Below are 9,523 nucleotides of genomic sequence, written 5' to 3' on the forward strand. Positions count from 1 at the left end.
AAATCAATCTCAGATGGATTATCTGTGTGATATAAACATGTGGGCATGAAATGTATAGAGACTACATATGGCAGGCCCATCTGATATAAACAAGTGGGGCTGAGAAATATACATACATGCCGTGATTGATTTGTTAACTGTGTATGTAAATGGAGCTGAAAGCCCTTTTCCAAGCATGACCTGCGATAAGCAAACGCATATAAATACACAATAAACGCAGATAACACAAGAATAACATCAATTAAAACAATTATGACAACTTCTAGTCATCACGAGGTATTGTTTCAGTTCCATCTTAAAACAGGAAAAGCTTCCAATTGTTCTTAAATCGACTGGTAACTGATTCCACATTTGTGGAGGCTTGACACAAAAGGATTTTTGTCCCTCGTTTGTATTCATCTGAGGACATGTGAGTTCCAAAGCCTGAGAAGGGAAGTTATGTATGGCCTTCTGTTGGGCTGAGACAGGTTGAAGTGGTGCCTACCAATAAGACTCCTTTTATTTCATTATTGCAAAGTACACATTTTATATTTCCTTACCAAGCTGAAAGGGCAAAAGTCTAAGTATTAACATTTTAAATGACTGCCTTGAAGTCTACTAGCTAAAGAATGCAAAACCTACAATTTATACTTTAGTAAATCAATTTGCATTATTTGATGGTATAATTGAATTGAACAGAATGCACAGTTACATATTTAAATTTACTAAGGCAAAGAATTAAGAGAAATCCACGCTCCCATGACACGAAATTATTTTGTTTATGCGCATGGATGTACACCTAGACTAGAGAAGCAGGTTTTATTGCCACACACCCAGGGCTTCAGGGCCCCTGATTCCCGGTGCCTGAGTCTGGGTCTTTGTGCGCACTACCATCCTGCCTTAGCCTCTTCTCCACTGCCACTTAAGACATGGTTAAAATGCCTACTCTAGGCCGGGTGCGGTGGCTCACGCTTGTAATCCCAGCACTTTGGGAGGCCGAGGCGGGCGGATCACGAGGTCAGGAGTTTGAGACCAAGGTGAAACCCCGTCTCTACTAAAAAAATACAAAAAATTAGCGGGGCGTGGTGGCGGGCGCCTGTAGTCCCAGCTACTCGGAGAGGCTGAGGCAGGAGAATGGCATGAACCCGGGAGGCGGAGCTTGCAGTGAGCTGAGATTGAGCCACTGCACTCCAGCCTGGGTGAAAAAGCGAGACTCTGTCTCAAATAAATAAATAAATAAATAAAAATAAAATGCCTACTCTAGCAAACCCCATGCTTCCCTGGGGCAGGGTGGGTTGCTTTCTCTTAATCTTCTCTGCAACAGAGACCTCTGTTCAGGCTCTCCTCACAGGACCTTGTTAATCACAGGTTACACAGGGGCTAGTTTTTGGATCTCTCTCCCTCATGAGGTTGCAGATTTGAGGAGCCACAAGCATCCTATGGGTCTTATCTGACCAGTTAGTCTCAGCATCAGGACAGCATCCACGTAGACGTTTCTCAACGAGCAGAGACTAAATGTCTTAAATCGTGGTAGAAGCCACAGATTTTTGTCTAGACTCAGAATTTCAGACATTTCCTAGATATCAACAGATTGTTACTGAGGCAAAATGAAAAGTATCACCATTGCATAGTTGTAACTATTAATTAAGACATCAGGACCAAATAACCCTGATTTAGAATCTGCATGTCATCTCTGACTTGGCCTATGCAGTGAAAACTTGACCTCTGCAAGCCCGTGTCTGACACACTGCCACAGTGAGTTCCTCTCTCCTCAGCCTGCCTGGCTCCATGGCTCCACTCAGCCACTACACTCTTGGGTCTCTGTCCACACATGGCTCTCTCCTCTCCTCAACTGGCTCTTAAATTCCTCCCAGGAAAAGAAAATACACTTATAAATTTTTGACTCAAATAATCGAAGTGGTTGCCTTGAATTCTTCATTACTTTATTTATGAAAGCCTGATTGAGTGTCAATGGCGATGTTGTCTTGGGTGTAAATCCTCTTACTCATAGCTTTATTCCATTTTGTGAAGTAAGGAGAATTGGTATTTAAATTGAGCTTCCACATGAGACATGAAACCCATAGGCATGCAACCATGCAGAGAGATATTATGATCTCTGCCTCAGAATCGGACCATTAGTCCTTTGACATCTCTGGTCTGTCCCCTGGTGTAGAATGACCATGAAGGTGAGTTCAAGGAAAAGCCACAGCTGCCTCTTCACCTCTGTTTTTACAGGTTTCTTCTTTCAATGCCTCTATTCAATTTATATAAAGAAAAAAACAGAGCCTCGGGGATCTCGTCACATTTCTGAGTCTCTGTCAAGCAAAGAGATAAAGTGAGGGTTGAAGAGGGTGCGTGATAATGTAACTGGAAGTGTCCATGCCTTCCAGTAAGCAAAGGGCTTGACCCAGTAATGTTTATGTAAGTTCCTTTCTGACTCTAGAGGTCCACCTATGTCTATTGAATACAACCATGTGGGTTCCAAACGTGTATACATTGTAATTGGGTAAATAGAATTCTCTTATTAGGGTAGCACATTTTCTCCTTGGAGAGGAAAAGTATTGCTTCGGACTAGAGGATCCTGAGGTCCCTGACCAAAGAAGTTCATTTTAAAAGACAACATCCATGGAGTTTATGAATTGTCACCAAACAGACAGACCAATTTAAAATGATATTCAGCCATGTGGATGAGTCAAATGTGATGCCATTGCTCCTGCCTCAGTACTATAAGTGGAGAAAATGGATTTCCTGTAGAATTCTGGATGAGAGCTCTGGATGAATTCCCAGGGAAAAAAATGTCTGACCATAATCAAAAGTGGTGTCAGGTTGGGTTTGGGGAATTATGGATGATTTCATAGTGAGGGAGATCAAATACAAGGTAGCTAGTGTAGGAGACAAAGCTAGTGGCACAAGCAGAGACAGGGCCAAAGGGCATCATTCATCAAGCCAGGGAAACTTGTTCTCCCTCAAGAGGCTGGGGAGTGGTGGAAGCCTGGTGAGCAGGGAGGACGTGGTCAGGCTCATGCAACTCTTGACAGCCCATGGGACAGTTATGCACAGACGCACACTGCTGTCCACCTGGTCACTGTGCTCTGGATCACCCACCCTCAGAAGGGCTCTGCAAGATCTTCAGTGAAGTTGAACAAAACTCTTAATTTGCTTGGAGAATATGGAGAGTCAAGGGACTGAATGTTTTATTGTGCCGCGCTGAAAGAGAAAAATACGTAATCATTTCTGGAAAAACTTTTACCCAAATAGGCCTCCTTGTGTGGAGTTGGAAGAAGAGTATAATTTCCTCACAGACTATTCCTGCGTGATTCGGAAACACTTCTTTAATATCCAACAGAGGAATGAGATGTAAACATGAAAACAAAGGGATCTGATCACGTGCCTTCCACCAGAGTCCACATCTTCCCATCATCTGGGATGCAAGCATGAGCATCTCAGGTTAGGCTCTTGAGAAGAAGACATGATGTGAAGAATTCTGTGCAATCAATGCATGAGGGAAGAGCTTCCAGGAGAAACTGGTGAAAGATGAGGTAAGCAGACCACAGAAAAGGGGAAGCCAGGCCAGGGAGTCTGCTCAAATGAGCATCCTCAGTCTGATCTGCCAGGGAGCTCTGGAGTATAAGTCAAATCTGAGAGATGGACTGACTTGGGGTATGGGAGCCAGTCTTCATATCTGACACTGGCCAGACTTTGGAGAGGGGAATCAGGAGCTGAAGGGCAGTTCTCTGCCCTGATGCAAGCCAGAGAAGCAGGGCCATAGAGGAAGAGGTGGGGGACACACCAACAACAGGTAAAGGGACCCAAGAAACTCTTGGCTGAGCAGGGCCAGTGTCTCCAACAAATTTTTCACCAGCCGAGGTCTACATACAGGCTGAGAAGTACAGTTTGGAGTCAGATACACAAGTGTTTTTCCCCTTTGAGCATCTAATTTTCTTATTAAATGTGTAAACTTTGGCAGAGTACTGAATTTTCTCCATGTAAGAGCTCAGAGTTTCTACTTTTGCAAAATGGGAATAATGATACTGCCTCCCTTATGGAACTGTGGGACTTAAATGACACGAAGTATGTATAGTACTCAGCTCAGTGTCTGCACATAATAAATGGTTAATAAATGTCAGTGAAAATGAGAATTGAATTTCTTATGCTTAAATAGTCATCATTGACTAAGTGTTTAATCAGAAAGCATGCAAATGGTGTGGATGTGCGGAACTCCAAATAAAATTTGTCCTGATACTTGAGGGCAAACATACAATCTGGCTTTTCGAATTCAGATACCTCAGCTTCTTTTGATCTAAATTATTCAGGGAACCAATTCAACTTTCTGCCTAGTCCTGTTTTGCTTGGAAAACACAAATGCTGCTAACATTATGGTTCTTTCATTATACAAATCATAGAACTTCTCTGGGCCCAAGTTTCTCATCTATAAATAAGATAGTTTGACAAAATGATTTCCAAGTTTCCTTCCAAAGTTTACTATGACTGCATTATTTTGCACATGTCATTCTAGACGGAATTAATCGTAGGAAAATAAACGTTCAATTATACTGAAGGTTACAAACTTCTAGCCTTTACAATTCAAAAATATTTCACTAAAATTAGACTTCAGTTAGAAGTACAAAGGCAGTAACATGAACTATTTTGTTTCAGTGTTGTTTTGACCTATTGTTATTTTGGGTTTGAAAACAGTGTATCTGGCCAGGCAAGGTGGCTCATGCCTGTGGTCCCAGCATTTAGGGAGGCCGAGGCGGGTGGATCACTTGAGGTCAGGAGTTCGAGACCAGCTTGGCCAACATGGTGAAACCTTGTCTCTAATAAAAAATAAAAAATTGGTCAAGCATGGTGGCACACTCCTGTGGTCCCAGCTACTCAGGAGGCTGAGGTGGGACAACTGCTTGAACCTGGGAGGTAGAGGTTGTAGTGAGCTGAGATTGTGCCACTGCACTCCAGCCTGGATGACAGAGAGAGACTCTGTCTCAAAAAAAAAATAAACAGTGTGAGAAGAGGTGAGAATTATCTTAAAAATAACTTAAACAATTATAATCATTCCCAAAGAAAATTTGCAGCCCAGAAGAAATGTCTGCTATGTTGTTTTGACCTACGTGAAGGAAATTGTCAGACTGATAAAGCTCTTTATGACAGTTATTACATTGGCAAACAAATAAAGCAGTCTTTCTTGAGATATAAAATACATAGCCTTTGTAAAATATAAAGATCCTAAGTTAGGGAAGCTCTCAAGCTAAGATATATTTATTCACCTTAAAATAACCTAAACATAGATAGCAAATAGAATACGGTAATGAGATTTGATCATTTATGTGATTCTAGAGAAATAAAAGAGGATATATAAAATTACATACGTTAAACTTTAATTTTGATGACTTAAAAATATTATTATTGGCCATGTGCAGTGTGGCTCATGCCTGTAATCCCAGCACTTTGGGAGGCTGAGGTGGGTGGACCACCTGAGGTCCAGAGTTTGAGACCAGCCTGGCCAACATGGTGAAACCCTGTCTCTACTAAAAATACAAAAATTAGCCAGGTGTGGTGGCAGGTGCCTGTAATTCCAGCTACTTGGGAGGCTGAGGTGGAAGAATCATTTAAACCTGGGAGGCAGAGGTTGCAGAGAGCCAAGACTGTGCCACTGCACTGAGCAAGACTCCTCCATATTCTCACCTGTAAGTAGGAGCTAAACAATGAGTACACACGGACATACAGAGTGAAATAATAGACACTGGAGGCTCCAAATGGTGGGAGGGTAGGAGGGGGATGAAGGGTGAAATACCACCTATTAGGTACAGTATACACTAGTCGGGTGATGGGTATAGTAAAAGTCCAGATTTTACTGATACATAATATACCCATGAAACACAACCGCACTTGTGTCCCTAAATCCAAGAGATTTAATCATTTTATGGTACCTCATTTTACTTAAAAAAATCCTCTCATGAAGGAATATGAGGTAAATAAGAATTTCTCCATGAATTTAAATTTTAGGCTTAAAATATGAAGATGAACAAATCATATCCATATTTAGGATACTAAACCTGTATTCTTAAAGTTGTTCTTATATTCATTTTATAAACACTGAGATACAGTCATGCATCTCATGCATCTCAATGCATAAGGATGTTTTGGCCAATGACTAAACACATATATGATGATATGGTTGCATCATACCGTATTTTTGCTGTACCTTTTTAATGTTTTGATATGCTTGGATACATACATAATTACTCTGTGTTACAACTGCCTACAGTATTCAGTATAGTAGCATGCTGTACAGGTTTGTAGCCTAGGAGTAATAGGTCATACCATGTAGCCTAGGTGTGTAGTAGGCTACACCATCTAGGCTTGTTAGTATCCTCTGTGATTGCACAACTACAAAATCACCTAATAATGCATTTCTCAGAGCATATCTCTATCATTCAGCATTGCATGACTGTCTATATTTTTAAAAAAATAAGTTTCAGAGTATGAGAAATTAAATTTTTTTAGAAGCTCAAAATGTGATTTGCATTTTTAAAACTCCTTCATAGTTTGCTTTCCTCTACAATATATTCCACACATGGCCTCAAGAATCAGTCTTAGCTAGATGAAGAGCCACCTTGAGCACAAACATCAACTCCTCCTCCACAGAGTCCAATTAATATGAGCAAAAGATGATACAGACAGGAGGCAGGGTGGGGAGAAAATCAGTGTTGAAATTATGGTTGCATTAAAGAATTTTTTTAGAAATGCAAGTTAGATATTGTACAGCTGGGCTGGATTTGAAGAAGTCACCAAGAGAAAGCTCGTACTTTTCCTCATATGGGGAGAAGTACATTTCTGCAAAATATAAGTAAAGAATCTGGAAGAAGCCTAATTGCCTCAATTTGAAGGGGCAAGTGCAGATCACAAACAAGCACTCGCTCAAAATATGTTTCTCCAGCTTTGAAATAACAACATCTAAAAGTCACTGGGCTGGGCGATAAGGCATGGCTACATCAAGCAGCAGATCGGCGGGTCTGACAAGCATTCCTTGTGCTTGATGGAGCCAGGGGCAGGATCCCGAGGCCAGAAAGGTGTCTTAAATGCATCAAGTAGTATGGTTAAAACAGGATCTGTAACTTCAAAATAATTAGGAAATTTACTCATATAAATTATAGTTTACATTACCAGAAAAAGGAAAAGAACAGAAAATAAAAGGGAGAAGTAAATAAAAAGAAAATATCATAATAACAAAAAGAGACCATGCATATCACTTATGATAATAGATGAAAATGAGTTAATGTTCTCTATTAATATCACATAAAGCGAATCACACAGAAGATAAAACAGAGGACCAATTTTTCTTTTAAAAATTAAGGATACAATCACCAAAGAAGGCAATGCTTATAAAATTTATGGATAGAATTACATAGCATCATATTATACAAACAAATGTTTTCAGAAACACAGGGACAATTGGCCAAAAATTAACAGAAGGGAGAGATTTTGTCAAATTTTATGGATCCCTAACAGATCTCAGGCAAAATATTAATGGGTGTATAAGGTCTAAATTATAAAACTATTGTGATGTAATAGATACATAATTATACTAACATGACTATACCACATGTTTTTACATGTCTATGGACAATTTAAATATGATTATATTAGTTACAAAGCAAACCTCAATATAGTTCACAAAATAAATTCACACAGGCTGGGCATGGTGGCTCATGCCTGTAATCCCAGCACTTTGGGAGGCTGAGGCAGGTGGATCACCTGAGGTCAGGAGATCGAGACCAGCCTGGCCAACATGGTGAAACCCCCTCTCTACTAAAAATACAAAAAATTAGCCAGGCATGGTGGCGTGCACCTGTGATTCCAGCTACTCGGGAGGCTGAGGCAAGATAATCACTTGAACCCAGGAGGCAGAGGTTGCAGTGAGCTGAGATTATGCCACTGCACTCCAGCATAATAAGAGTGAAACCCTGTCTCAGAATAAAATAATAATAATAAAATAAATAAGTAAATAAATTCACACATTCTCTAACAGCAATGCAATAAAACTAGAAGTTAATAACAAAAGTATAAACAAATACTTGTAAAATCTTATCTTTTCTAATAAATGTAAAGACAAATAATGTGTGACGAAGGGGTAGGAGGAATGGAGGTTATGAAATATTTAATAAATAATTACAATAAAAGCTCACATAGGCCAGGGCACAGTGGCTCACTCCTGTAATCCCAGCACTTTCAGAGGCCGAGGCAGGTGGATCCTGAGGTCAGGAGATCGAGACCATCTTGGCTAACATGGTGAAACCCCGTCTCTATTAAAAATACAAAAAATTAGCCAGGCATGGTTGTGGGCACCTGTAGTCCCAGCTACTAGGGAGGCTGAGGCAGGAGAATGGCGTGAACCCAGGAGGTGGAGCTTGCAGTGAGCAGAGATCATGCCACTGCACTCCAGCCTAGGCGACAGAGCAAGACTCCGTCTCAAAAAAAAAAAAAAAGCTCATCTATATTAAGATCTATGGTATGTTGCCACAGTTCTAATTAGACACACATTTGTAGTATAATTTATATTAAAGTTAGAAAAATAAGAGTAAAACCAGGAGTTAAAGAGAAAGGCATTAATACAATAAAAACAGATTCAATGAATAAGTCTGAGGGCTTTTGTTTTTTTAGGAAAAATCTTATTTACAATCTTTAGCTAGTCTCTTTAAGGAAAAAAGAGAAATGGCAAATATTCCCAGATTCAAAGCAAATTAAATTTATGAAGAAAATATAATGTGCCATTCTACAGGAACTGTTATGAAAACTTCAATTAAATGGTCTGCTCTGCCCACTGATGTGAAAAAAACTTCTTATAGTATACTAACTACTTCTATGTTTTACATTTAATTCTGAAGTTTTATCGCATACCTTTAATCAGCCTGGCTTTTCTAGGCCCAACTTCACACTGTTTACAGCATAAAGCTACAAGGTATTACAACTTTTTAAGGTACTTAAGTGCTAGGTAGATCAAGTCCTCTTTCATTATTTTACTATTTCTAAATAATCCTGGCCATTCTTACCCATTTCTTACTGTAGAATAATTTTTGTCTTGTTAAAAATGTCATTGAAATCCTAATAAATGTATTATTATATTTTGGTAGTATTAAATTATTTGCAAACAATCTTTTAATCAAAATCATGGTATGTCTCACTGCTTTTTTGGATCTTATTTTAAGTCTGTAAAGTCTTGAGGATTTTTTAAAATACACATATTTATAAGTTGATTTTTAGAAATTTTATTTTTTTTTGGACTGTGCACTCTCTATTTTCTTCTAAATGTCTGAGTATAGAAAACTACTTATTTCTGTCTATTTATTTTATAGCTAGTCACAAACGAAAAACTCTTATCAATTCACAAAATTTTAATTTCCTTCCTTGGTTTTCTAGGAAGTAAATTAAATTATCTGGATAAAGAAGAAAGAGATATGTCCATCTCCTCTATTCCAGATATGTTCTATTTTATTTTCTTGTCTTATTGCACAAGCTAGAAGATTCAGGACACATTAAATATTAA

Source organism: Symphalangus syndactylus, chromosome 14, assembly GCF_028878055.3.
Source record: "Symphalangus syndactylus isolate Jambi chromosome 14, NHGRI_mSymSyn1-v2.1_pri, whole genome shotgun sequence".
NCBI lineage: Eukaryota > Metazoa > Chordata > Mammalia > Primates > Hylobatidae > Symphalangus > Symphalangus syndactylus.